At 46.8% G+C, this 27,315-nt stretch overlaps 1 long non-coding RNA gene and 1 other non-coding gene across 2 annotated transcripts in view; one reads left to right on the forward strand and one right to left on the reverse strand.

Moving 5' to 3' along the window:
- LOC139277098 (uncharacterized) overlaps positions 1-27,315 on the forward strand; it is a 395,449-nt gene that overhangs the window by 343,420 nt on the left and 24,714 nt on the right. The gene's annotated exons all lie outside the window — the stretch shown is intronic.
- trnam-cau (transfer RNA methionine (anticodon CAU)) lies at positions 27,142-27,214 on the reverse strand. The gene has a single exon. It is a non-coding gene; the product is annotated as a tRNA-Met (tRNA).

The following is a 27,315-nucleotide window of genomic DNA, read 5'->3' on the forward strand; positions in this document are numbered from 1 at the left end:
GCACCACTATTTAATATGATCATGGCTGATCATGCAACTTCAGTACCCCATTCCTGCTTTCTCTCCATACCCTTTGATCCCTTTAGCCGTAAGGGCCACATCTAACTCCCTTTTGAATATATCTAATGAACTGGCCTCAACAACTCTCTGTGGTAGAGAATTCAACAGGTTCAAAATTCTCTGAGTGAAGAAGTTTCTCCTCATCTTGATCCTAAATGGCTTACCCCTTATCCTTAGGCTGTGACCCCTGGTTCTGGATTTCCCCAACAATGGGAACATTCTTCCTGCTTCTAACCTGTCCAATCCCATCAGAATTTTATATGTTTCGATGAGATCCCCTCTCATTCTTCTAAATTCCAGTGAATATAAGCCTAGTCGATCCAGTCTTTCTTCATATGTCAGTCCTGCCATCCCGGGAATCAGTCTGGTGAACCTTCGCTGCACTCCCTCAATAGCAAGAATGTCCTTCCTCAGATTAGGAGACCAAAACTGTACACAATATTCAAGGTGTGGCCTCACCAAGGCCCTGTACAACTGCAGTAAGACCTCCCTGCTCCTATACTCAAATCCTCTCGCTATGAAGGCCAACATGCCATTTGTCTTCTTCACCGCCTGCTGTACCTGCTTCCCAACTTTCAATGACTGATGTACCATGATACCCAGGTCTCGTTGCACCTCCCCCTTTTCCTAATCTATCACCATTCAGATAATATTCTGCCTTCCTGTTTTTGCCACCAAAGTGGATAACCTCACATTTATCTACATTATAATGCAAATCTTTGTGAGGCAGTTATGGATGGAGGAAGGAACAGACACCAGGGGATACTTAGTTCCTTCACTTTTATTTAGTGGGAACACTCAGCAATAAGTTGCTATCGCCTTTTTCTGACTACAGTTTGCTGGCTGTCTTACTCCACATCTTCTCCTTCCTGTCCATCCCATCTCCTGATGTGGGATTGGAGGGCTATCATCCCCTTCAGCTTCAAAAAATACTAATATTCTCATCCTTGTTTTCAAATCACTCCATGGCTTCGCCCCTGCCTAGCTCTGTAACTTCTTCCAGCCTTACAACCCCCAAATCTGCACTCCTCCAATTCCGGTTTCTTGCGCAACCCCAATTTTCAGCGCTGCACCATTGCCTTCAGCTGCCTCTGCCCTAAGCTCTAGACTTCCCTCCCTACACCTCTCCACTTCTCCCTTCATCTTTAAGATGCTTTGACTCAGCTTTAGCTCACCTTCCCTAATATCGGTGTCAAATTTTGTTTAATAATGCTCCTGTGAAGCAGCCTGGGACGTTTTACTACATTAAAGCTCGCCTATAATGTATGTAGTGGTGATGTTTCCTGACATCTGATTATGGGCTCCCATTAGGGGAAATGGTGCAGAGACTTAGGACATGCACCCCCCCCCACTCCATCCCCAGTGGCATGTTCCAGACAGGCAGGTATCTGGAGGAGCATTCCAGTGAACATCTCTTCTGGCGTGATTGTGGCAGTTATCTTTTAATCATTCACAGGATGTGGGCGACTTTGGCAAGGCCAGCATTACCTTTGAGAGGGTGGTGGCCAGCCACCTTTTCAGAGGGCAGTTAAGAGTCAACCACATTTCTGGGGACCTGCAGTCAGATATAGGCCAGACCGGATAAGGACGGCAGATTTCCTTTCCTAAAGGACATTAGTGAACGAGATGGTTTTTTCTGACAATCCGGTAGTTTCATGGTCACCATTACTGATACTAGCTTTTATTCCAGATTTATTTCATTAACTGAATTAAAATTCCCCAGCTGCCGTGGTGGGATTTGATCTCATGTCTCTGGATCATTAGTCCAGGCCTCTGGATTGCTAGTCCAGTTACATTACCACTATGTTATCACACTGCTCAATTTTACAGTGGCCGCCACAAAACTGCTCGAATATGGATGTTTTTTTCAAAAGGAAATCCAGCCGGATGTTTGTGAGACATGTTATGTGTATATGAGAGAAAGAAAGACTGCCATTTCTAGAATGGTTAGAGCACAAAAGTAGGCCATTTGGCCCATCGAGCCAGTGCCGGCTCTCTGCAAGAGCACTTCAGCTAGACCCATTCACCCGCCCTTTTCCCGTAGCCCTGCAATTTTTTTTCCTTCACGTACTTATCCAATTCCCTTTTGAAAGCCATGATTAAATCTGCTTCCACCACCAAATCTTTTCTGCACCCTCTCTAAGGCCTTCACATCTCATAGAAACATACAAAATTCTAACGGGATTGGACAGGTTAGAGGCAGGAAGAATGTTCCCGATGCTGGGGAAGTCCAGAACCGGGGTCACAGTCTAAGGATAAGGGGTAAGCCATTTAGGACCGAGATGAGGAGAAACTTCTTCACTCAGAGAGTTGTTAACCTGTGGAATTCACTACCGGAGAAAGTTGTTGAGGCCAGTTCGTTAGATATATTCAAAAGGGAGTTAGATATGGCTCTTACAGCTAAAGGGATCAAGGGCTATGGAGGGAAAGCAGGAAAGGGGTACTGAAATTGCATGATCTTATTGAATGGTAGTGCAGGCTCGAGGGGCCAAATGGCCTACTCCTGCACCTATTTTCTATGTTTCTATGTTTCCTAAAGTGCGGTGCCCAGAATTGGACACAATACTCCAGTTGAGGCTGAATCAATGTTTTATATCGGTTCATCATAACTTTCTTGCTTTTGTTCTCACTGCCTCTATTTATGAAGCCCAGTGCTTTTTTAACCACTTTTTTCACCTGCCCTGCCACCTTCAACGATTTGTGCACATATACCCCCAGGTCTCTCTGTTCATGCACCTCCTTTAGAATTGCACCCTTTAGTTTATATTGCCTCTCATTCTTTCTACCAAAATGTATCACTTCACACTTTTCTGCGTTAAATTTCATCTGCTACGTAACTGCCCATTCCACCAGCCTGTCTATGTCCTCTTGAAGTCTATCACTATCCTCCTCACTGTTCACTATACTTTCAAGATTTTTGTCAGCTGCAAATTTTGAAATTGTGCCCTGTACACCAGTCTAAGTCATTAATATATATCAAGAAAAGCAGTGTTCCTAGAATCGACCCCTGGAGAACACCACTGTATACCTTCCTCCAGTCCGAAAAACAACCGTTCACCATTACTCTCTGTTTCCTGTCACTCAGCCAATTTCGTATCCATATAGTGCCTTTCATATCCATATAGCGTCCCAAAGCACTTTACACCCAATGAAGTACTTTTTGAAGTGTAGTCACTGTTGTAATGTTGTAATGTATCAGCAGAGCAGGTCTCCCGTCGTCCTGGTTTACCGTTGTCACTGGACCAAGACCTAGCTCTGTTAAGCCCGTGTGGTGGCTGATGTGCAACAGTCACCACACGTTAAAAAATCCACGTACAGGCATCTTCCACCCCTGGAGTTCAGGACTGGAACATCGCATCCTCCATTGAAACATCAGTGAACTCATCCCTTTTGGTGCGAAAGTAAGTCATCCTCGTTCGAGAGACCACCTATGATATGTTGTAATGTATGAGGGAGAACATATGCACACATTCAAAGTGGTGTGTCTGTGTATGAATGTTTATAGACCTGTGCTTATGAGGGTCAGTCCTACATTATCATTTCCTGTCTGCTTTCCCACCCAACTGTGCCATCCAAGGTGAGAGATAATTATGTATGCAGAGCAGGCTTCCAGTAAGATTCTCACAGACAACACAAACCTGCCACTGCCAACAGCAGAAATTACCCCGCTACAACATTCAGAGGAAGAACAATTTAAAAGGGGGCAGAGATGTCCCAAAGGTGAAGGAGGGATAGGCAGTGTTTGCCCTGGCACACATTGATATCAGAATTTTAACTGAATGATACAGGGAAATAGTAAGAATCAGATTAAGTCCATACCTAGGACAGACCACTGTATTTGATCAGTACCCTTGCCATTGGACTCAATATCCACCCCCTCCATCATCAGTGCACTGTCGCCGCGGTAACTCACCAAGGTTACTTCAACATCACCTTTCTCCTCTGTGACCTCTGCCACCTCGAAGGAGAAGAGCAATAATTTTGTGGGAACACCGCTAATTCAAAATTCCTCTCCAAGTCATACATCATCCTGACTTGGACTTATATCAACATTTCTTTATCGTCGCTGGGTTAATATCCTGGAATTCCCGAGCTAATATCATTGTGGTAGCATAATCACCACAAAGACTGACGTCCTTCAAGGCAAAGGTCCACCATCACCTTCTCAGGGCAACTAGGGATGGGCAATAACAACAACAACAACAAAAACAACTTGTATTGATATAGCGCCGTTGACATAACAAAACGTCCCAGACTTCACAGGCGTTTTATAAGACAACAAATTTGACACCAAGCCACATAAGGAGGAATTAGGGTAGATGATTAAAAGCTTGGTCAAAGAGGTAGGGTTTAAGGAGCATCTTAAAGGAGGAAAGAGAGGTAGAGAGGTAGAGGGGTTTAGGCAGGGAGTTCCAGAGTTTGGGGCCTAGGCAGCTGAAGGCACGGCCACCAATGGTTGAACGATTATAATCAGGGATGCTCAAGAGGGCAGAATTAGAGGAGCGCAGATATCTCGGGGGGGTTGTGGGGCTGAAGGAGATTACAGAGATAGGGAGGGGCGAGGCCGTGGAGGGATTTGAAAACAAGGATGAGAATTTTGAAATCGAAGCGTTGCTTAACCGGGAGCCAATGTAGGTCAGCGAGCACAGGGGTGATTTAGGACACGGGCAGCCGAGCTTTGGGATGACTTCAAGTTTACGGAGGTCGTAAATGCGGCCTTGCCAGCTCTGAATACAAATTTTTGGCCCACTCATATTTTTTAATAATGAAGATATTAAATACTGTGAAATTTCACCGAGACATCAGCACGTTTTAGAAATCCCAGTACTTTTGGGTGAATATATGTGTTGCTCAATTTTTTCTGCCAATTTTTTTGTCTTAATTGAATTGCTGAATGAGTGATTTAATGGGCTCTGTTGCAGCGATTTATAAATTGGCCGTTTTTATCTGAGCTTATGGGAACCCAGACCCAGGCAGAACGTTTCTTGGCAAAGCAGTTATTACCTTCTCAGGATTCAGCTCCATCACTAACCATGCCGCTACACAAGCGGTATAAAGAACAACATCTGTTAACAGGCGACCAGAGGTAGCATCTCCAACTAGGGCATTTTTAACCCAGATAGAAGTTTAATAACAGGTGGGGGATCGCATTGTTTACAGTCCTCTCACCCAGTTGTTTTTCAACTTTGGGCATTAGAATCAAGATATGCTAAACGTTTTGGAGTTGTGTTTTTTTTTCGTTGAGGCGGAACAGAGAGAAAAAAAAAATTGGCAGCTTTTACATCCAGTTCAGGCTTTGCGAGCACTTTTGTAAATGAATTGCAAGCTACATGGTTCCAGGCTTTCATTGCGTGAATTATGCAGCTGAACCTCAGTGTGAGTCTGACTACTTTTACAATAAATTACAGCGAGTATGCAAAAACGGTAAGCCCCTTCTAAATATAATCTTTATTGTCCCCGATTGTTCACAACACCACCAGCTCATAGTCATTCTGGTAATTCAGGACAGCGGGATTAGATAAGTGACTCACTAGGCAGGGGCTGGCAGAGACATGCTAATCTTTTCTGTTTATGACTTTGATTCGTTGTTTGCTGGGTTTTATCACGGCCATTATCAAAATCCAGAGCCTGCTCTCCAGAGGCGGAGAGTCACGGTCACAGCCTTTAACTCTTTCCACGCGAGATAGATTTGAGCACGTTTTATTGTATGATCTGTTGATAATTTCACAATGAATTAATTAATAGGAAAGATGTTGCCGGGGACAACATTCAGAATATCCCCCGCCCCTCCTAGTTCGGAGTATACTCCCCCATTCACTGCGTCTCTCTGTGGGGATACACTTCTAACAGCATAATGTGGGATGTTACCAAAGTTGAAGAAAGCAGGAGAACTGATGAGGTAAATGGAGAAGGAGGGGTTAAGTGGCGGCAAGCTTGGGTTTCAAAAGCCTGCAGGTGGTAGGGAACAGGGAAGACCGAGGAGTCCACATTTTTTCAGGTCCTAAGAAAGAATAAGAAGCATTAGGCGACAGTGGGGGCAATTTTTCTAACCTCCAGCCATTTGTTTATATGGTGCTCAAATCCCTCCATGGTCTCGCCCCCTCCCTTTCTCTGTCACCTCCTCCAGCTCTACAACCTCCCAAGAACTTTGAGTTCCTCCAACTCTGGCCTGTTCTGCAACCCCCACATCCTCCGTCCCACCATTGGCGGCTGTGTCTTCAGCCATCATGGAATTCTCTCGATAAACTGTCTCCTCTTTTTATGATGCTTCTTAAAATCTACCTCTTTGACCAAGTATTGTGGTCACCTGTCCCGATGTCTCCTCCTTTGGTTCGATGTCAAATGTTGCCTGATTACTCTCTCGTGAAGCTTCTTGGGACATTTTACTGTGTTAAAGCTGTAGTTGTATAGCAGTTGGCAATGGCAGGGTGCCTCTTGGCCTGATGTGATTTTTAGCTGGGGCTGTAATTAGCTGCCAGCACTCCTGCCTGGAATAGGCGGAACCTGCAGGCATGTGTAAATTGGTTTCCAGTGGTGGGACCCCATTTCCACTTTTCAAGTACAAATGGGCAGTGTCCTTAAAGGGACCGCTGGAGGTGGACTCAAATATGGCCTGCAATATTTTACGGATAGATTTGTGTGGAACCAGGAGGGTCACGAATGCTCTGCCTCACTCCACAGAAATACCGCGGTGGGTTGCTGGCAGCTGGATAGATTCCCCTTCCGAAGCACCTCCCCCACCTACCGTTCACTGCTGACTTACACAGCAGCTCCCTCATAGAGCTGCTGCATTCCTGGCTCCCTTGCTCAGCAAACTGCCTGCTGGCACTGATTCCACACCGGGCAACTCGCGTCTGCCTCCGAACTGGAAACTGATTCGGACCGCTCGCTTAATCCATCGAGCTCACACAACTCCAACTTCTTGCCCGTTTCGGGCTGAAGTTGAATATCGTCCCCAGTGTGACCAAGCTTGATTTTAATATAGTGGAGAAGCAGGGAAAAGGAGAGGGCAAATGGTATGTTAGGAGGAGCAGGGGCTGTGGTAGCATTACTAAGACAGAAATATAGGAAAGGTATTGACGGAAAGAAAGCTGACAAAAGTTTAGTTTATTCCATTGCCCAGTTCATTCCCGGTTTAGTACATGCCCCTGATCAGTGTGTTCCTCTGTGAGTGTGTCTCTGTCAGTCTCTCTGTCAGTCTCTCTCTGTCAGTCCCTTTGTCAGTTTTTCTGTCAGTCTCTTTCTGTCAGACACTCTCTCTGTCTCAGTCTCTCTCTCAGTCACTGTCAGCCCCTCTCAGTCTCTCTCTGTCAGTCTGTCTGTCAGTCAATCTCTCTGCCAGTCTCTCTCTCTCTGTCAGTCTCTCTCTGTTAGTCTGTCTGTCAGTCCCTCTCTCTCAGTCACTCTTTGTCCATCTCTCTGTCACTGTCTCTGTCAGTGTCTCAGTGTGTCTCTCTCTGTCTGTCTCTGCCAATCTCTCTCTCAGTCTTCCTCTGCCAGTGTCTATGTCAGTCTATCTGTCAGCCTCTTTCAGTCTTGCTTTGTCACTCTCTCTGTCAGTCTCTCTCTCTGAGTCAGTTTCTCTGTCGGTCTTTCAGTCTCTCTATCAGTCTCTGTCAGTGTCTCTCTAAGTCTCTCTCTGTCAGTTTCTCTCTGTAAGTCTCTGTCTGTCAGTTTCTCTCTCAGTGTCTCTCTTTCACTCTCTCTTTATCAGTCTCTCTCTATCAGTCTCTCTCTGTCAGTTTCTCTCGCCAGTCTTTCTCTGTCAGACACTCTCGCTCAGTCTCTCGCTCAATCTCTCTGTCAGTCTCTCTCTCTCGGTCTCTCTCTCGGTCTCTCTGTCAGTGTCTCTGTCAGGTTCTCTCTCAGTGTCTCTGTCAGTCTCTCTCTGTCTGTCTGTCAGTCAGTCTCTGTCAGTCAATCTCTCTCGGTCTCTCTCTCGGTCCCTGTCAGTCTTTCTTTTCAGTCTCTCTCTGTCAGTGTCTCTCTCTCACTCTCTCTGTCGGTATGTTTCTGTCGGTCTCTCAGTCTCTGTCGGTCTCTCTCTGTCGGTCTTTCTCTCAGTCTCTCTGCCTCCACCTTGTAGAGGCCCCTCATTATCTTATATGTTTCGACAAGATTACCTCTCATTCTTCTGAACTCCAATGTGTATAGGCCCAACCTACTCAACCTATCTTCATAAATTAACCCCTCATTTCCAGAATTAACGTAGTGAACCTTCTCTGAACAGCCTCCGATGCAAGTATATCCTTCCTTAAATACGGAGACCAAAACTGTATGCAGTGCTCGAGGTGTGGCCTTACCAATACCCTGTACAGTTATAGCAGGACTTTGCTGCTTTTATATTCTATCCCCCTTATAATAAAGGCCAACATTCCTTTTGCCTTCCTGATTACTTGCTGTATCTGTATCCTAACTTTTTGAGTTTCAAGCACAAAGACCCCCAGGTCCCTCTGTACTGCAGCACTTTGCAATTTTTCTTCATTTAAATTGTAATTTGCTTTTCTATTTTTTCTGCCAAAGTGGATAAACTCATATTTTCCCAAATTATACTCCATCTGCCAGATTTTTGTCCACTCACTTAGCCTGTCTATATCCCTTTGCAGATTGTTTGTGTGCCCCTCACAATTTGCTTTCCCACCCATCTTTGTATCATTAGAAAACTTGGCTACATTACACTCGGTCCCTTCATCCAAGTCATTAATATAGATTGTAAATAGTTGAGGACCCAGCACCGATCCCTCCGGCACCCCACTAGTCACTGTTTGCCAACCAAAAAATTACCCATTTATTCCGACTCTCTGTTTTCTGTTAGTTAGCCAATCCTCTATCGATGCAAATATATTACACCCAACCCCATGAGCTTTTATCTTGTGTGGCACTTTTATGTGAACCTTTTATGTGGCACTTTTTTTATTGCCTTCTGGAAGACTAAATGCACCACATCCACTGGTTCGCCTTTATCCACCCCACTTATTACATTCTCAAAGAACTCCCGCAAATTTGTCAAACATGATTTCCCTTTCATAGAAATATAGAAAGATAGAAAATAGGTACAGGAGTAGGCCATTCGGCCCTTCGAGCCTGCACTGCCATTCAATGAGTTCATGGCTGAACATGCAACTTCAGTACCCCATTCCTGCTTTCTCGCCATACCCCTTGATCCCCCTAGTAGTAAGGACTACATCTTTTGAATATATTTAGTGAATTGGCCTCAACAACTTTCTGTGGTAGAGAATTCCACAGGTTCACCACTCTCTGGGTGAAGAAGTTTCTCCTCATCTCGTTCCTAAATGGCTTACCCCTTATCCTTCGACTGTGTCCCCTGGTTCTGGACTTCCCCAACATTGGGAACATTCTTCCTGCATCTAACCTGTCTAAACCCATCAGAATTTTAAAAGTTTCTATGAGATCCCCTCTCATTCTTCTGAACTCCAGTGAATACAAGCCCAGTTGATCCAGTCTTTCTTGATATGTCAGTCCCGCCATCCCGGGAATCAGTCTGGTGAACCTTCGCTGCACTCCCTCAATAGCAAGAATGTCCATCTTCAAGTTAGGAGACCAAAACTGTACACAATACTCCAGGTGTGGCCTCACCAAGGCCCTGTACAACTGTAGTAACACATCCATGCCCCTGTACTCAAATCCCCTCGCTATGAAGGCCAACATGCCATTTGCCTTCTTAACCGCCTGCTGTACCTGCATGCCAACCTTCAATGACTGATGTACCATGACACCCAGCTCTCGTTGCACCTCCCCTTTTCCTAATCTGTCACCATTCAGATAATAGTCTGTCTCTCGGTTTTTACAACCAAAGTGGATAACCTCACATTTATCCACATTATACTTCATCTGCCATTCATTTGCCCACTCACCTAACCTATCCAAGTCACTCTGCAGCCTCATAGCATCCTCCTCGCAGCTCACACTGCCATCCAACTTAGTGTCATCCGCAAATTTGGAGATACTACATTTAATTCCCTCGTCTAAATCATTAATGTACAATGTAAACAGCTGGGGCCCCAGCACAGAACCTTGCGGTACCCCACTAGTCACTGCGTGCCATTCTGAAAAGTACCCATTTACTCCTACTCTTTGCTTCCTGTCTGCCAACCAGTTCTCAATCCATGTCAGCACACTACCCCCAATCCCATGTGCTTTAACTTTGCACATTAATCTCTTGTGTGGGACCTTGTCGAAAGCCTTCTGAAAGTCCAAATATACTACATCAACTGGTTCTCCTTTGTCCACTTTACTGGAAAATCCTCAAAAAATTCCAGAAGATTTGTCAAGCATGATTTCCCTTTCACAAATCCATGCTGACTTGGACCTATCATGTCACCATTTTCCAAATGCGCTGCTATGACATCCTTAATAATTGATTCCATCATTTTACCCACTACTGAGGTCAGGCTGACCGGTCTATAATTCCCTGTTTTCTCTCTCCCTCCTTTTTTAAAAAGTGGGGTTACATTGGCTACCCTCCACTCGATAGGAACTGATCCAGAGTCTATGGAATGTTGGAAAATGATTGTCAATGCATCCGCTATTTCCAAGGCCACCTCCTTAAGTACTCTGGGATGCAGACCATCAGGCCCTGGGGATTTATTGGCCTTCAATCCCATCAATTTCCCCAACACAATTTCCCAACTAATAAGGACTTCCATCAGTTCCTCCTTCTTACTAGACCCTCTGACCCCTTTTATATCCGGAAAGTTGTTTGTGCCCTCCTTAGTGAATATCGAACCAAAGTACTTGTTCAATTGGTCTGCCATTTCTTTGTTCCCAGTTATGACTTCCCCTGATTCTGACTGCAGGGGACCTATGTTTGTCTTTACCAACCTTTTTCTCTTTACATATCTATAGAAGCTTTTGCAGTCCATTTTAATGTTCCCTGCAAGCTTCCTCTCATACTCTATTTTCCCTGCCCTAATCAAACCCTTTGTCCTCCTCTGCTGAGTTCTAAATTTCTCCCAGTCCCCGGGTTCGCTGCTATTTCTGGCCAATTTGTATGCCACTTCCTTAGCTTTAATACTATCCCTGATTTCCCTTGATAGCCACGGTTGAGCCACCTTCCCTTTTTTATTTTTACACCAGACAGGGATGTACAATTGTTGTGGTTCATCCATGCGGTCTCTAAATGTCTGCCATTGCCCATCCACTGTCAATCGCTTAAATATCATTCGCCAATCTATCCTAGCCAATTCACACCTCATACCTTCAAAGTTACCCTTCTTTAAGTTCTGGACCATGGTCTCTGAATTAACTGTTTCCTTCTCCATCCTAATGTAGAATTCCACCATATTATGGTCACTCTTCCCCAAGGGGCCTCGCACAACGAGATTGCTAATTAATCCTCTCTCATTACACAACACCCAGTCTAAGATGGCATCCCCCCTAGTTGGTTCCTCGACATATTGGTCTAGAAAACCATCCCTTATGCACTCCAGGAAATCCTCCTCCACCGTATTGCTTCCAGTTTGGTTAGCCCAATCTATATGCATATTAAAGTCACCCATGATAACTGCTGCACCTATATTGTATGCACCCCTAATTTCCTGTTTGTTGCCCTCCCCAACATCACTACTACTGTTTGGAGGTCTGTACACAACTCCCACTGGCGGTTTCTGCCCTTTGGTATTCCGTAGCTCCACCCATACCGATTCCACATCATCCAAGCTAATGTCGTTCCTTACAATTGCATTAATTTCCTCTTTAACCAGCAACGCCACCCCGCCTTCTTTTCCTTTCTGTCTATCTTTCCTAAATGTTGAATATCCGTGATGCCAACCACATCGTATCCATTAACTGCTATCTGCACAGTTAATTCATCCACCTTATTCCGAATACTCCTCGCATTGAGGCACAGAGCTTTCAGGCTTGACTTTTTAATACACTTTGACCCTTTAGAATTTTGCTGTAAAGTGGCCCTTTTTGTTTTTTACCTTGGGTTTCTCTGCCTTCCCCTCTTACTCATCTCCTTTCTGTCTTTTGCTTCTGTCTCCATTTTGCTTCCCTCTGTCTCCCTGCATTGGTTCCCATCCCCCTGCCATATTAGTTTAACTCCTCCCCAACAGCACTAGCAAACACTCCCCCTAGGACATTGGTTCTGGTCCTGCCTAGGTGCAGACCGTCCGGTTTGTACTGGTCCCACCTCCCCCAGAACCAGTTCCAATGCCCCAGGAATTTGAATCCCTCCCTGCTGCACCACTGCTCAAGGCACGTATTCATCTGAGCTATCCTGCGATTCCTACTCTGACTAGCACGTGGCACTGGTAGCAATCCCAAGATTACTACTTTTGAGATCCTACTTTTTAATTTAGCTCCTAGCTCCTTAAATTCGTCTCTTAGGATCTCATCCCGCTTTTTACCTATATCGTTGGTATCAATGTGCACCACGACAACTGGCTGTTCATAAAACCGTGTTGGATCTGCTTGACTGAATTATGCTTCCAAATGTCCCGCTACTGCTTCCTTAATAATGGACTCTAGTATTTTCCCAACGACAGATGTTAAGCTAACTGGTCTATAGTTTGCTGCTTTTTGTCTGCCTCCTTTTTTAAATAGGGGCATTACATTTATGGTTTTCCAATCCGCTGGGACTGCTCCAGAATCCAAGGAATTTTAATAGATTACAACCAATGCATCCACTATCTCTGTAGTCACCTTTAAGACCCTAGGATGCAAGACATCAGGTCCAGAGGACTTGTCCGCCTTTAATCCCATTATTTTACCGAGTACTACTTCTTTAGTGATAGTGATTGTATTAAGTTCCTCCCTCCCTCTCGCCCCTTGATTATCCATTATTGGGATGTTCTTAGTGTCTTCTACCATGAAAACTGATACAAAATATTTGTTCAATGTCTCTGCCATTTCCCTGTTCTCCATTATTAATTCCACAGTCTCATCCTCTAGGGGACCAACATTTACTTTAGCCACTCTTTTCCTTTTTATGTACCTGTAGAAACTCTTACAATCTGTTTTTATATTTCGTGCAAGTTTACTCTCATAATCTATCTTCTCTCTCTATTATTTTATTAGTCGTTCTATGCTGGCTTTCAAAAGTTTCCCAATCTTCTTACCTCCTACTAGTCTTGACCACATTGTATGCCCTTGTTTTCAATTTGATACCATCCCGTATTTCCTTAGTTAGCCACGGATGGTTATCCCTTCTCTTACAGTCTTTCCTTCTCATTGGGATATATTTAAGTTGAGAGTTATGAAATATCTCCTTAAATGTCTGCCAATGCTCATCAATCGTCCCATACTTGAATCTATTTTCCCAGTCCACTGTAGCCAACTCTGCCCTCATATCTTTGTAGTCTTCTTTATTTAAGCTTAGGACCCTGGTTTGAGAACCAACTTTCTCACCCTCCAACTGAATTTGAAATTCAACCATGTTATGGTCACTCATTCCTGGAGGATCCTTTAGTATGAGATCATTTATTAATCCTGTCTCATTACATAGTACCAGATCTAAGATAGCCTGCTCCCTGGTTGGTTCCGCAATGTACTGTTCAAGGAAACTATCCTGGATACAATTTATGAACTCCTCCTCAAAGCTGCCCTGGCCAATTTGCTTTGTCCAAAAAATATGATGGTTAAAATTGCCCATGATTATTACCATTCCTTTATTACAAGCCTCCATTATTTCTTGATTTATCCTCCATCCAACAGTGTTAGGGGACTATGGCCACCAGATACTTTTCCCCCTTATTATTCCTTATCTCCACCCAAACTGATTCAACATCTTGATCCTCTGAGCCAATATCGTTTCTCCTTAACGCACTGATCCCATCCTTTATTAAAGTGCTACCCCACTTCCTTTTCCTTTCTGTCTGTCCTTCCGAATTGTCAAATACCACTGAATATTTAGCTCCCAGTCCTGGTCACCTTGCAACCACGTCTCTGTAATGGCTATCTCTGTGCAATGTCTCTCTGTCAGTCTCACTGTCAGTCTCTCGCTCTCAGACTATCCCTTTCAGTCTCTCTCTCTCTCAGTCTCTCTCTCTCAGTCTCTCTCTCTCTGTCAGTCTCTCTTTCTCTGTCAGTCTCTCTCTAGTCAGTCACTCTGTGTAATGTCTCTGTCTGTCTGTCAGTCTTGCTCTCAGTCTCGCTCTCAGTCTCACTCTGTCAGTCTCTCTCTCTCTGTCAGTCTCGCTGTCAGAACAAAAGAACATAAGAACAGGAGCAGGAGTAGGCCATTTGGCCCATTGAGCCTGTTCCGCCATTTAATAAGATCATGGCTGATCTGATCATGGACTCAGTTCAACTTCCCTGCCCGCTCCCCATAATCCTTTACTCCCTTGTCACTCAAAAATCTGTCTATCTCCGCCTTAAATATATTCAATGACCCAGCCTCCACAGCTCTCTGGGGCAGAGAATTTGATTGAAGTACAACCCTCTGAGAGAAGAAATTCCTCTCAGTTTTAAATGGGTGGCTCCTTATTCTGAGACTATGGGCTAGACTTTCCACATTTTTTGCAGCGATACCACTCACATAACGTCCATTTTAACACTGATGGGGTACAATGCTCAGATGTCACCCATTTAGGCACAAAATGGAAAATAACACCCACTTATCGCTCACTTATCACCCAGCGTTACTTTTGGCATGTACTTTACGTCGAGAAGTAATAATACCGCCCACCTACTTTTTTTTTGTCAAAGATCAGATTTATCGAAACTATCGTCCAAAATATCGGTGAGCGTTACTTTCGGCACCTCGCACACATATCTCCGAAAATATTTATTGCCGAAAAAAACCATTGTGAAAAAGTTGCTCTTGTTATGTATGTAACTATGTAATACTTGCCACCAGAGGGCGCGACTATTGGAGTCCCAATGGTCACCTGCACACACGTGCAGGGCCAGTATAAAAGGTTGGCTGCCATGTTGTTTAGGCACTCTGGAGTTGTAATAAAGAAGACTAAGGTCACACTAAGTTTAGCTCTCAGTCCTCAGCCTCGTGGAATTCTTCAATACATAACAATTGGCGACGAGTAATAGAATATGAACCTTCACGCAACCATGGTTGCCGCTGGAATATTAGAGGGATTCGTAGAGGGTGATGATTGGGAAGCATTCGTCATGGCCAACGAGCTGGAAGGAGACACTAATGCGGTCAAGTGCAGGGCGGTTCTCCTCACCGTCTGTTGGCCTAAAATACAAGGCCTCATCAAGAATCTGCTCGCACCGACAAAACCAACGGAGAAGGAATATACAGAGACGTGCACGCTGGTTCGGGACCACCTCAAGCCGAAGGAGAGTATCCTCATGGCTAGGTAGCATTTTTACACGCATCATCGCTCTGGGGGCCAGGACGTGGCGGATTATGTCGCCAACCTGAGACTCCTCGCGGGGCCTTGCAATTTTGGAGCTGCGTTGGGGGAAATGTTGCGGGACTTTTTTGTGTTTGGCATCAGCCACGAGGTCATTCTTCGAAAGCTGCTGGCTGCCGAAACCCTCGACCTGAGCAGGGCCATCGCGATCACCCAGGCATGCATGGCCACGGGCGATAACACCAAACAGATACCTTCTCAACATCGAAGCTCACCGGCAAGTACTGTGCATAAAATGACGTCGCTAGCAGGCCGAACTGCATATGGCAGGGCCTATACGTCTGTGGCTGCAAGACCTGTGATGATTCAGAGTCTGCCATCGGGGGTGAATGTGAATCCATTAGCACCGTGTTGGCGCTGCGGAGGTAATCATCGGGCCCATCAATGTCGATTCAAGCACTACGTGTGCAAAGGCTGCGCAACAATGGGGCACCTCCAGCAAATGTGTAAACGTGCTGCAACACACCACATGGCAGAGGATGATCGATCCGGCGCGGATCACGCAGCACAGGCAACTCAACCCGAGGAAGAAGTGTACGGGGTACATACCTTCACCACCAAGTGCCGTCCTATAATGCTGAAAGTCAAATTAAATGAAGTTCCAGTATCCATGGAATTGGACACGGGTGCGAGTCAGTCAATAATGAGCCAGAAGGCTTTCGAGAAACTCTGGGGCAATAAGGTACAAAGGCCCAAACTGAGCCCGATTAATGCAAAGCTGCGTACCTACACCAAAGAGCTTATACCAGTTATTGGAAGAGCGGCAGTGAAGGTATTGTATGATGGAGCTGTGCATGACCTATCATTGTGGATTGTTCCAGGCAATGGCTCAACGCTGTTTGGCAAAAGCTGGCTAGAAAAGATTTGATGGAATTGGAACGACATCAAAGCACTATCTTCAGTGGATGGCGCCTCGTGTGCTCAAGTGCTGAGCAAGTTTCCCTTGCTATTCGAACCAGGCATCGGCAACTTCACAGGCGCCAAGGTACAGATCCATCTAGGCCCTGATGCATGGCCATTCCATCACAAGGCTCGGGTGGTTCCGTACATGATGAGGGAGAAAGTCGAGATCGAACTGGACAGACTCCAACGCGAAGGAATCATATTGCCAGTCGAGTTCAACGAGTGGCCAGTCCAATTGTTCCGGTGTTGAAAAGCGATGGCACAGTCAGAATCTGCGGAGACTACAAGGTAACGATTAACCTAGTCTCACTACCGCAACAGTACCCGCTGCCCAAGGTGGATGACCTGTTCGCACCGTTGGCGGGTGGGGGGGGGGATGTCATTCACCAAGTTGGACCTAACCTCTGCCTACATGACACATGAGTTGGCTGAATCTTCGAAAAAACCGACGTGCATCAACACACACAAAGGGCTGTTTATATCCCACAGGTGCCCTTTTGGGATTCACTCGGCTGCAGCCATTTTCCAGAGAAACATGGAGAGTTTGCTGAAATCTGTTCCGCGCACCATTGTGTTTCAAGGTGACATTCTGACCACTGGTCATGACACCATTGAACAACCTGGAAGAGGTTCTAAGTCACCTAGATAGAGTGGGACTTAGGCTGAAATGCTCCAAATGTGTTTTCCTGGTGACAGAAGGCAAATTTTTTGGGGAGAAAGATGGCAGCAGACGGCATCAGGCCCATGGACTCAAAGACAGAGGCCATCAAGAATGCACCCAGACCGCAGAATGTGACGGAGCTGCGTACATTCCTGTGACTCCTCAACTATTTTGGTAACTTTCGACCCGGGTTGAACACGTTGTTGGAGCCTTTGCACATGTTGCTACATAAGGGTGACGACTGGGTTTGGGGCAAATCTCAAGACACAGCCTTTGAGAAGGTCAGGAACCTGCTATGTTCAAATAAGTTACTTGTACACTATGACCCATGTAAACATTTAGTGCTAGCTTGTGACGCCTCATTGTATGGGGTCGGCTGTGTGTTACAGCAAGCCAATGTATCAGGCAACATCCAAAAGGTTGCATACGCGTTTAGAAGTCTATCCAAGGCTGAGAGAGCCTATCGGATGGTCGAGAAAGAGGCGTTAGCATGTGTATATGGGATTAAGAAAATGCATCAATACCTATTTGGACTTCGGTTTGAGCTTGAAACTGACCACAAGCCGCTCATTTTGCTGTTTTCAGAGAGCAAAGGTATAAACACCAATGCTTCGTCCTGCATCCAAAGATGGGCACGAACATTATCCGCTTAAGACTATGTTATCCGCCACAGACCAGGCGCTGAAAACTGTGCCGATGCTCCCAGCCGGGTACCATTATCCACCACCAGGATTGAAATGGCGCAGACCGCAGACTTGCTACTGGTCATGGATGCTTTTGAGAGCGAGGGATCACCCATCACGGCTCGCCAGATCAGGACCTGGACCAGCCAGGTTGCGTCCTAAATGGGAACTGGTCGGCCATTCCTGGGGAAATGCAAGATGAAATTAAGCCGTTTCACCAATGCAAAGATGAAATGTCCATCCAGTCGGATTATTTCTGGGTAATCGCGTGGTTTTGCCAAAAAAAGGCAGGGAAATGTTTATACGCGACTTACACAGTACCCACCCAGGCATAGTCATAATGAAGGCAATTGCCAGGTCGCATGTTTGGTGGCCCGGCATTGACTTAGACTTGGAGTCATGTGTACATCAGTGTAACACTTGCTCGCAACTGAGCAATGCACCAAGGGAGGCTCCACTGAGTTTGTGGTCATGGCCCTCCACGTAGATTTTGCCGGCCCCGTTCGAGGAAAAATGTTTTTAGCAGTAGTGGACGCTTACTCCAAATGGATTGAATACGTAACCATGTCATCCAGCACGTCCACAGCCACCATTGAAAGCCTCCGGGTCATGTTCACCACCCATGGCTTGCCCGACGTCCTTGTCAGCGACAATGGACCGTGTTTACCAGCTCGGAATTCAACGAGTTTATGAGTACAATGGCATCAAGCTTGTCAGGTCTGCCCCGTTTAAGCCCGCGTCTAATGGTCAAGCGGAGCGGGCAGTCTAAACAATCAAGCAGAGCATGAAACGTGTGACGGATGGCTCCCTGCAGACCCGCTTATCTCACATTCTGCTCAGTTACCGGACGCGACCCCAATCGTTTACCGGGGTTCCCTCAGCAGAATTGTTAATGAAGAGAGCCCTCAAAACCAGGCTTTCCCTAGCCCACCCGGATCTTAATGATCACGTGGAAACCCGGCGACACTGGCAGAACATGTACCATGATCGCGCGGCTGTATCGCGTGACATTGATGTTAACGACCCTGTGTTTGTCCTGAATTATGGTCATGGTCCCAAGTGGGTTGCTGCCACTGTTTTGGCCAAGGAAGGGAATAGAGTGTTTATAATCAAACTGTTAATAGGCCAAATGTGCAGAAAGCATTTAGATCAGACCAAATTGCGATTTACTGACAACCAGGAACGACTTGAAGAGGACATCACCATCGACGATCCACCAAAATACACCCAACCAGCAATCGACCTCGCTGTCAATCGCGAGGATGAACCCACCGTTCCTGACAGTCCGGTCAGACCAGCCGCGGTGCAGTGCAGCAATGGTCCGATCAACTCACACACGCCAGGGTTTGAACTTAGACGATCAACCAGGGAGCGAAGGGCTCCGGATCGCCTCAACTTGTAAATAACTTATACTGAAGACTTGAGGGGTGGAGGGGTGATGTTATATATGTAACTATGTAATACTTGCCACCAGAGCGCACGACTATTGGAGTCCTAATGGTCATCTGCACACATGTACAGGGCCAGTATAAAAGGTTGGCTGCCATGTTGTTTAGTCTGGAGTTGTAATAAAGAAGACTAAGGTCACACTAAGTTTAGCTCACAGTACTCAGCCTCGTGGAGTTCTTCTATACATAACAACTCTCACCTGAACTAATCACAGTGGTATGGATGCCATTTTGTAAATCGCAGGTTGCTTCATTTAAAAGGCTGCTTCAACTTTTGATGCACTGTGGAGTTCTTCTAAGGTGATTTGAACATATGAACAAACATCGTATCATACTTTGGACAATTGGAATTTAGTTTAAGTTTCTTAGTGGGAAAATTTATTGTTTGTGAACAATAGGTATAATACTGATAGGCCCCATTCTAATAACTGTCATTTCTCAGCCTGTCTTGATGACCACACACATGCTGCAGACCAGAGATAGCAGAAGGTATATTCAACAGCATTATGTGCCCAATCTAAGATGTGCCAGACTGCTGAAGAGGACAAGACCTTACACTCCACGCATTATAGGGAGAAGCGGTCTTACCTGAATTTGTTCGATAACACGTGCCTTAGGAGACTGCGCTTTCACAAAGAGGTTATCAGTGAGATTTATTGCAAAGGGGATGGAGTATAAAAGCAGGGAAGTCTTGCTACAGTTGTACAGAGTATTGGTGAGGCCACACCTGGAATACTGCGTGCAGTTTTGGTTTCCATATTTACGAAAGGATATACTTGCTTTGGAGGCAGTTCAGAGAAGGTTCACTAGGTTGATTCCGGGGATGAGGGGTTGGCTTATGAGGAAAGGTTGTGTAGGTTGGGCCTCTACTCATTGGAATTCAGAAGAATGAGAGGTGATCTTATCGAAATGTATAAGATTATGAGGGGGTTTGACGGGGTGGATGCAGAGAGGAAGTTTCCACTGATAGGGGAGACTAGAACTAGAGGGCATAATCTTAGAATAAGGGGCCGCCCATTTAAAACTGAGATGAGGAGGAATTTCTTCTCTCAGAGGGTTGTAAATCTGTGGAATTCGCTGCCTCCAGAGAGCTGTGGAAGTTGGTACATTGAATAAATTTAAGACAGAAATAGACAGTTTCTTAAACAATAAGGGAATAAGGGGTTATGAAGAGCGGGCAGGGGAGTGGACCTGAGTCCATGATCGGATCAGCCATGATCGTATTGAATGGCAGAGCAGGCTCGAGGGGTCGTATGGCCTACTCCTGTTCCTATTTCTTATGTTCTTATGTTCTTCTGAGATATGCCAGCTCATTGTGGGAGATGTGCAGCCTGCCAGCACCATCAGGACTGCACTGTCCATCGAGGTCAAGGTCACCGTGGCACTTTCCTTCTATGCATCGTGTTCCTTTCAGGCCTCAGCTGGTGACATTTGCGGTATATCTCAGCACGCCACACATTGCTGCATTCGACAGGTCACTGAAGCCCTGTACGCAGGCAGGATGGACTTTATCAACTTCCCTATGACCAGGGAGGCTCAGACTGAGAGGGCTCTGGGATTCTGCCGAATTGCTAACTTCCCCAAGGTGCAGGGAGCAATAGACTGTACGCACATCGTCATGCTGTCACCTTTTCAGGATGCAGAGGTTTTTTGGAACCAAAAGGGATTCCACTCCCTGATTGTGCAACTCGTGTCGACCACCAGCAAATTATTATGGCAGTGAATCCACATTTCCGGGCATCATCCATGATGCTCAATCCTGCGTGAGAGCGCTGTATTTGACATGTTTACCAGTCAGCCACAAAGTCAATGCTGGATGCTTGGTGACACAGGATATGGCCTCGTCACCTGGCTGATGACCCCCCTGCGTAACACCCACACCGAAGCCGAGAGGCGATACAACGAGAGTCACAGAGCCGCACGCAATGTCGTTGAGAAAACCATTGGAGTGCTTAAACAGCACCTTAGATGCCTGGACCACTCAGGAGATGAGCTACAATACCACCCTGAACAGGTAGCTCAATTCGTGGTGGTGTGCTCCATGCTGCACGACTTGACTATCAAGAGGGTACAAGAATTGCCAGAAGGGACTGACGGTCCACCTCAGGAGAGGAAGAGGAGGACGAGAAGATGGATGCTGACCTCGGGCCAGACAATCAGGCTGACGCTGAAACCATGCCCCCGCCCCCGCCCCCTTTAGACCGCAGGAAATGGCCTGTGGTGGCTACATAGCTGCATAAATGAGCGTTTTGCTTGAAATAACGTTGCTGGTATTTACAAAACTGCAACATTGCTGTGTCTGCAGCTCATACATCAATGGTGTGCATTACCTTGGTGACAGTTAAAGTTTAAGTTGATTCATGTTAAGTTTAATTATCCCCTTTCATGTTAAGGAATCACCAGTGTGTAACAGTGCAGCTCCCTGAGACAATGCACAACAAGGTTATGTTAAATAAAAAACATTTAATGAGAACATTTGTATGAAATCATAATTATAACTGTAAAAAACACCCCACCCCACCACCACACAATAAATTTATAACATTTAGATCAATCAAATGTTCAACATTTCCAACACAGAACACAAATGCAAAACAACAAGGTAGCCCTCTCCCCCCTTTCCCCAAAGCTTCCAACAAGATAGTACCAACAACATAAAAATATGACCAAGACAACACCTGCAGCCATGCACCTCACTTTACTTCTCCCCCTGCTTCTCCTCCCCACCTCTACCACTTTCCCTTCCCCTCCTGACTCCAAGCCGCCTGGCCGAGGAACTCCTCAGGCACTGCTTCATTGGGGAAGGTTGGACGAATACGGGAGAGGACGGTCCTGTGGTGGGAACGTGCTCCGAGCCAGAAGCAACATCTTCCTTCTGGCTCTCATGTGTCGTTGGCAAGGGGGGTGCAGCACCTTGGTATGCAGTGCCGCGCTCCGGGACCACTGGGAGGCCGTTGCCACCAGTGTTCCTGGCCATCACCTCCAGGGCCTCTGCCATCCACGGCACATGCTCTGTCATGGTGGTGGACATGCTGGCCAGCTGTTGGGATATGCTATCCATTGTCAGTAGGATCTGCTGACCCATGTCAACACTCCTCCTGGACAAATCTACCATGTCCCTGCTCAGATCTGCTGCTCGTGGAGCAGACCTGCTGTGTCTAACCAACCTCCGCTTGGTCAGCGCTGTCCTGGAGACACCTCGGGTGCCCTGTGGCAAGGCGCTTGGGCCCGGTATCTCCACAGTAGAAGTGGGAATGGCCACAGGAGCACGAGGTGTTTTTGGTGTGGACTGCAGTATGGAGTTTGGCGATGCAGGCTCCTCAAAGTCGGCACTGTCATCCGTGGTGAAGGGAACCAGCAGATCCACGAGCGAGAATTGGAGCTCCTCAGCACCAAATGGATGATTGTCCGGCGAGTCCGGCCCTGCGCCCCCACCTTCTGGGCTCGGTGGTCTTGCATGGGGCCGCGCTGCTGGCTGAGCTGCAAAACATAAATTAGGTTATTAGAGAAGGGGGTGTCTCTGTCAATCTCTCTGTCAGTCTCCCTCTGTCACTCTCTCTCTGTGTCAGCCTCTCTCTGTCTCTCTGTTAGTTTCACTATCAGTTTATCTATCAGCCTGTCTGTCAGTACTGCTCTGCCTCTCTGTCAGTGTCTCTGTCAGTTTCGCTCTGTCAGTCTGACAGTCTCTGTCAATCTCTCACTGTCAGTCACTCTCTGTCACACCCGCTCTGTCACACCCTCTCTCTGTGTCAGCCTCTCTCTGTCAGTACTGCTCTGTCTCTCTCTCTCTGTCAGTCACTCTCTGTCAGTGACTCTCTCTGTCTCTCTGTCAAACTTGTGTCACTCTCTCTCTGTCTGTTTCTCTGTTAGTTTCACTATCAGTTTATCTGTCAGTCTGTCTGTCAGTACTGCTCTGCTTCTGTCTCTGTCAGTGTCTCTCTGCCAGTCTCTCTCTGTCAGTCAATCTCTCCATCATTCCCTCTGTCTGTCCCTCGCTCTGTCCCTCTGTCGATGCCACTATCAGTTTATCTGTGAGTCAGCCTGTCAGTCTTTCTCTGTCTGTCTCTCTCTGTCTGTCTCTCTCTGTCTGTCTCTCTCTGTCTGTCTCTCTCTGCCAGTCTCTCTCTGCCAGTCTCTCTCTGCCAGTGTCACTATCAGTTTATCTGAGTCAGTCTGTCACTCTCTCTCCGTCACTCTCTCCGTCACTATCAGTTTATCTGTCAGTCTGTCTGTCAGTACTGCTCTGCTTCTATCTCTGTCAGTGTCTCTGTCCGTCACTGTGTCAGTTCTCTCTGCCAGTCTCTCTCTGCCGGTCTCTCTGCGTGTCAGTCAGTCTCTGTGTCAGTCGCTCTGTCAGCTGCTCTCCGTCTCTCTCTCTCTCTCTGTCTGTATCTCTCTGTCAGTCTCACTCTCCTTCTCTCTGTCAGTATCTCTTTCTCTGTATCTCTCTGTCAGTCTCTCTCTGTCAGTGTGTCTGCCAGTCTCTCTGCCAGTCTCTCCCTGTCAGTCACTCTCTCAGTCGCTCTCCGTCACTCTCTGTCAGTCCCTCTGTCTGTCTCTATGTCTGTGTCACTATCAGTTTACTTGTGAGTCAGTCTGTCAGTCTCTCTCTGTCTCTCTCCCTGCCAGTCTCTCCCTGCCAGTCTCTCCCTGCCAGTCGCTCTCCTTCAGTCGCTCTCCTTCAGTCGCTCTGTCTGTCTCTATATCTATCTCTATGTCAGTGTCACTACCAGTTTATCTGTGAGTCAGTCTGTCAGTCTCACTCTGTCAGTTTCACTCTGTCAGTGTCTCCCTATCAGTCTCTGTCAGTCTCACTCTGTCAGTGCTGCTCTGCTTCTATCTCTGTCAGTGTCCCTGTCACTCTCTCCCTGTCACTCTCTCTCTCAGTCGCTCCGTGTCAGTCTCTCTCCATTATTCTCTGTCAGCCTCTCTCGGTCAGCCTCTCTCTGTCTGTCTGTCTCTGTCTGTCTGTCTGTCTCTCTCTGTCTGTCTGTCTGCGTCTGTCTCTCTCCGTCTGTCTCTCTCCGTCTGTCTCTCTGTCAGTACTGCTCTGCTTCTATCTCTGTCAGTGACTCTCTGTCACTCTCTCCCTGTCACTCTCTCTCTCTGTCACTCTCTCTCTTTCTGTAAGTGTCTCTGTCAGTCGTTCTGTATCAGTCTCTCTCCATTATTCTCTCTCCGTCAGTCTCTTTCTATCAGTCTCTCTCTCTGTCAGTCGTTCTAAGTCTCTCTGTCAGTCTCTCTGTCAGTGTCTCTCTATCAATGTTTGTCAGTCTCTCTTAATCTGTCACTCTCTCTGTCTCTCTCTCTCTCAGTCTCTCTCTCTCAGTCTCTCTCTCTCAGTCTCTCTCTCTCAGTCTCTCTGTGTCGGTGCACCTTGTATGCTCTCTCTCTTGCTGTGTGGTGGCCATTAAAGGCGAGGGTCCAATGCCACGGCCGCCATTTTATTTATTTTGCCAGCTGACTTCCATGTCAGCTGGGCTATTATGTCCCCGGGTTCGGCCGGGCCGCCAACAGGCAGCCTGGCAACCCGTCCTAGATGCCATGCCTCTGGCCCGGCCAAAACCCTCCCTTGGTGGTCCAGTGTCCGATCGCGGCTGATGGTCGATTCTCTCCCCTTTAACGGAGGCGAGATACATGATGACGCAGACTCAGTGATGTCACCATCGCTCCGCTGCTGAGTGACAGTGGTGGAGAATCCGTCCCGCCTCCATTTCTGCCCCTCACCAGCACTTACCGTCGCACTTCCGCCCCCTTTATGACCGACTTCCTGGCCGCTTCAAAAAAAACGACAAAGAGGTGAATTTCGTGAAAGAGGGGACCTCTTCCGAAACGACGGTAAAAACTCTTCAAAAAAGGTAGGTGTGCCAGCTTTTCGGCGGGACTGAATTTCCGCCCGTACCGATCTTATTGCTGCAAATCTACAAGCAGAACTGGTCTCTTCCAGGAAACAGCTCGATCACACTTGAGGCCTTAATCTGAATTATTTAATTGTGTAAATAACCATTCGCCGGGAATTTCCTCAGGTTGTCCTGATTGGCTGCCATAATTGCAGTGGAAGATGGGCGGAAGCCCCATTTAAGCTGTCCATCTGGACTTTCCGTCAACCTTGCCCCAATCGCCATCCAATCGGGAGATCCCTACCGAGTGTAACGTATGCACCTGTGAACATGCTCACAGGTTTGTGGAGCTGTTGACGGAATTCCTCATCGGCACCAAACCCCGGAACCTCCCTCGGGAGCCGGCGCCTCACAACTTGAGCCGCCTCGGGGAAATCCCCTCCGTGCCTTTCAGTTCTGCGCGGAGGAGTTTCCTGTACGGGCTGCTCCTGCACACTCTCAACTTTGCCATCCTCGTCTGCCGTCCGGACACGCCATGGCGTACCATCTTGCCGTCCGGAGGAGGCGGGGGTCCCCGATGGAGTGCACTCTACGTGGGAGTCCTCCCAGGATTTATCGGGGACTTGGCCTGGAGGGTGGTGCACGGAGCAGTGCCGTGCAACAGATTTTTAAGCCGGTTCACGGACTCCCAGGCCGCCTGCAATTTCTGCGGTCTGGAAGAGTCCGTGTTCCATGTTTTTATGGAGCGTGCGAGGTTGCAGCCCCTGTTTCATTATTTAAAGGGGCTGCTCCTCAATTTCTGGCTGCACTTCAGTCCCACACTCCTGATCTTTGGGCACCCTGTGCGGAGCGGAGCGGGTAGGTCCGAGGGCCTCCTCGTAGGACTACTCCTGGGCACGGCCAAGGGTGCCATCGGCCGGTCCAGACAGCGGGCAGTCGAGGGGGTCGTTCAGCCCGACTGCCTGCCTCTTTTCCGCGCCAGAGTGTCCTTGGAGATGGAGCACGCGGTGTCCACCGGTACGCTCGCGGCCTTCCGCGAGAGGTGGGCGCCGGAGGGACTGGAGTGCATCATCACCCCCGGCAACCAAATTTTAATTTGATTTTATGTTTTAAAGTTTAATTTGTTTTAATTGCCGGTGTTTTTAGTGTTCCCCTCCCCTTTTATAGGGGGCACTTGGAAAAAATTTGATTTTAGTGGCCAAAAAACCCCCCAAAAAACCCCCAAAAATACAAAAAACCCACAAAAAAGGGCCTTGAAATATTTGGTGTGTTCCCCAGATCGGGGGGGCACGATTTAATGTTTTTCTCCCAAAAAGAGTTGTGGAGCTGTTGAGTTGTGAGTGGCTTAGCCAGTCACGTGATTTTCACATTACTCAATAAAACCCCAGCCAGTTGGGTTCAGGGGATCCACAACGAGGCAGCTGGTTGTGAGCCTGATGGATGAACTGGTAATGCGTAGTGTGATTGTTTTAAACTTTTTGCAAATATACCAACCAGTTCGTAATAGCAATGTGTTGCTATGAATTCTTAAGGAAAAAACCCATGAAGCAAATAAATTACACCGAGGAAATGCCCGCTGATTTATTTCTCCCAAATACGCTACCATTAGTATTACGGCACATTTCACATCGGATTCTTCCAGAACATTCTTAACAAGATATTGAACAGCGGTGAGAATCAGTTGACGGGTATGTGCTGATCTATTGTCAATGGATGTGCTTAGAAACATAAAAACATAGAAAATAGGTGCAGGAGTAGGCCATTCAGCCCTTCAAGCCTGCACCGCCATTCAATAAGATCATGGATGATCAATCCCTCAGTATCCCTTTCCTGCTTTCTCTCCATACCCCTTGATCCCTTTAGCCGTAAGGGCCATATCTAACTCCCTCTTGAATGTATCCAATGAACTGGCATCAAAAACTCTCTGCGGTAGGGAACTCCACAGGTTAACAACTCTCTGAGTGAAGAAGTTTCTCCTCATCTCAGTCCTAAGTGGCCTACCCCTTATCCTAAGACTATGTCCCCTGGTTCTGGACTTCCCCAACATTGGGAACATTCTTCCCGCATCTAACCTGTCCAGTCCCGTCAGAATTTTATACATTTCTATGAGATCCCCTCTCATCCTTCTAAACTCCAGTGAATAAAGACCCAGTCTCTCCTCATATGTCAGTCCAGCCATCCCTGGAATCAGTCTGGTAAAATTTGTGCCCTGTGTGAGGATTGAACTCACGACCTTCAGATTATGAGACTGACGCGCTGCCTACTGCGCTAACGATGCTGTGACATGCTGGATATTTGGGGTGCATTGAAATCGAAGATGATAATAGTTAACCTTCTAGCCTAAATAGATACAACATTAAATAGAATTACGTAGAATGT

This window comes from Pristiophorus japonicus, chromosome 12 (assembly GCF_044704955.1).
Source record: "Pristiophorus japonicus isolate sPriJap1 chromosome 12, sPriJap1.hap1, whole genome shotgun sequence".
NCBI classification, from domain to species: Eukaryota; Metazoa; Chordata; class Chondrichthyes; family Pristiophoridae; genus Pristiophorus; species Pristiophorus japonicus.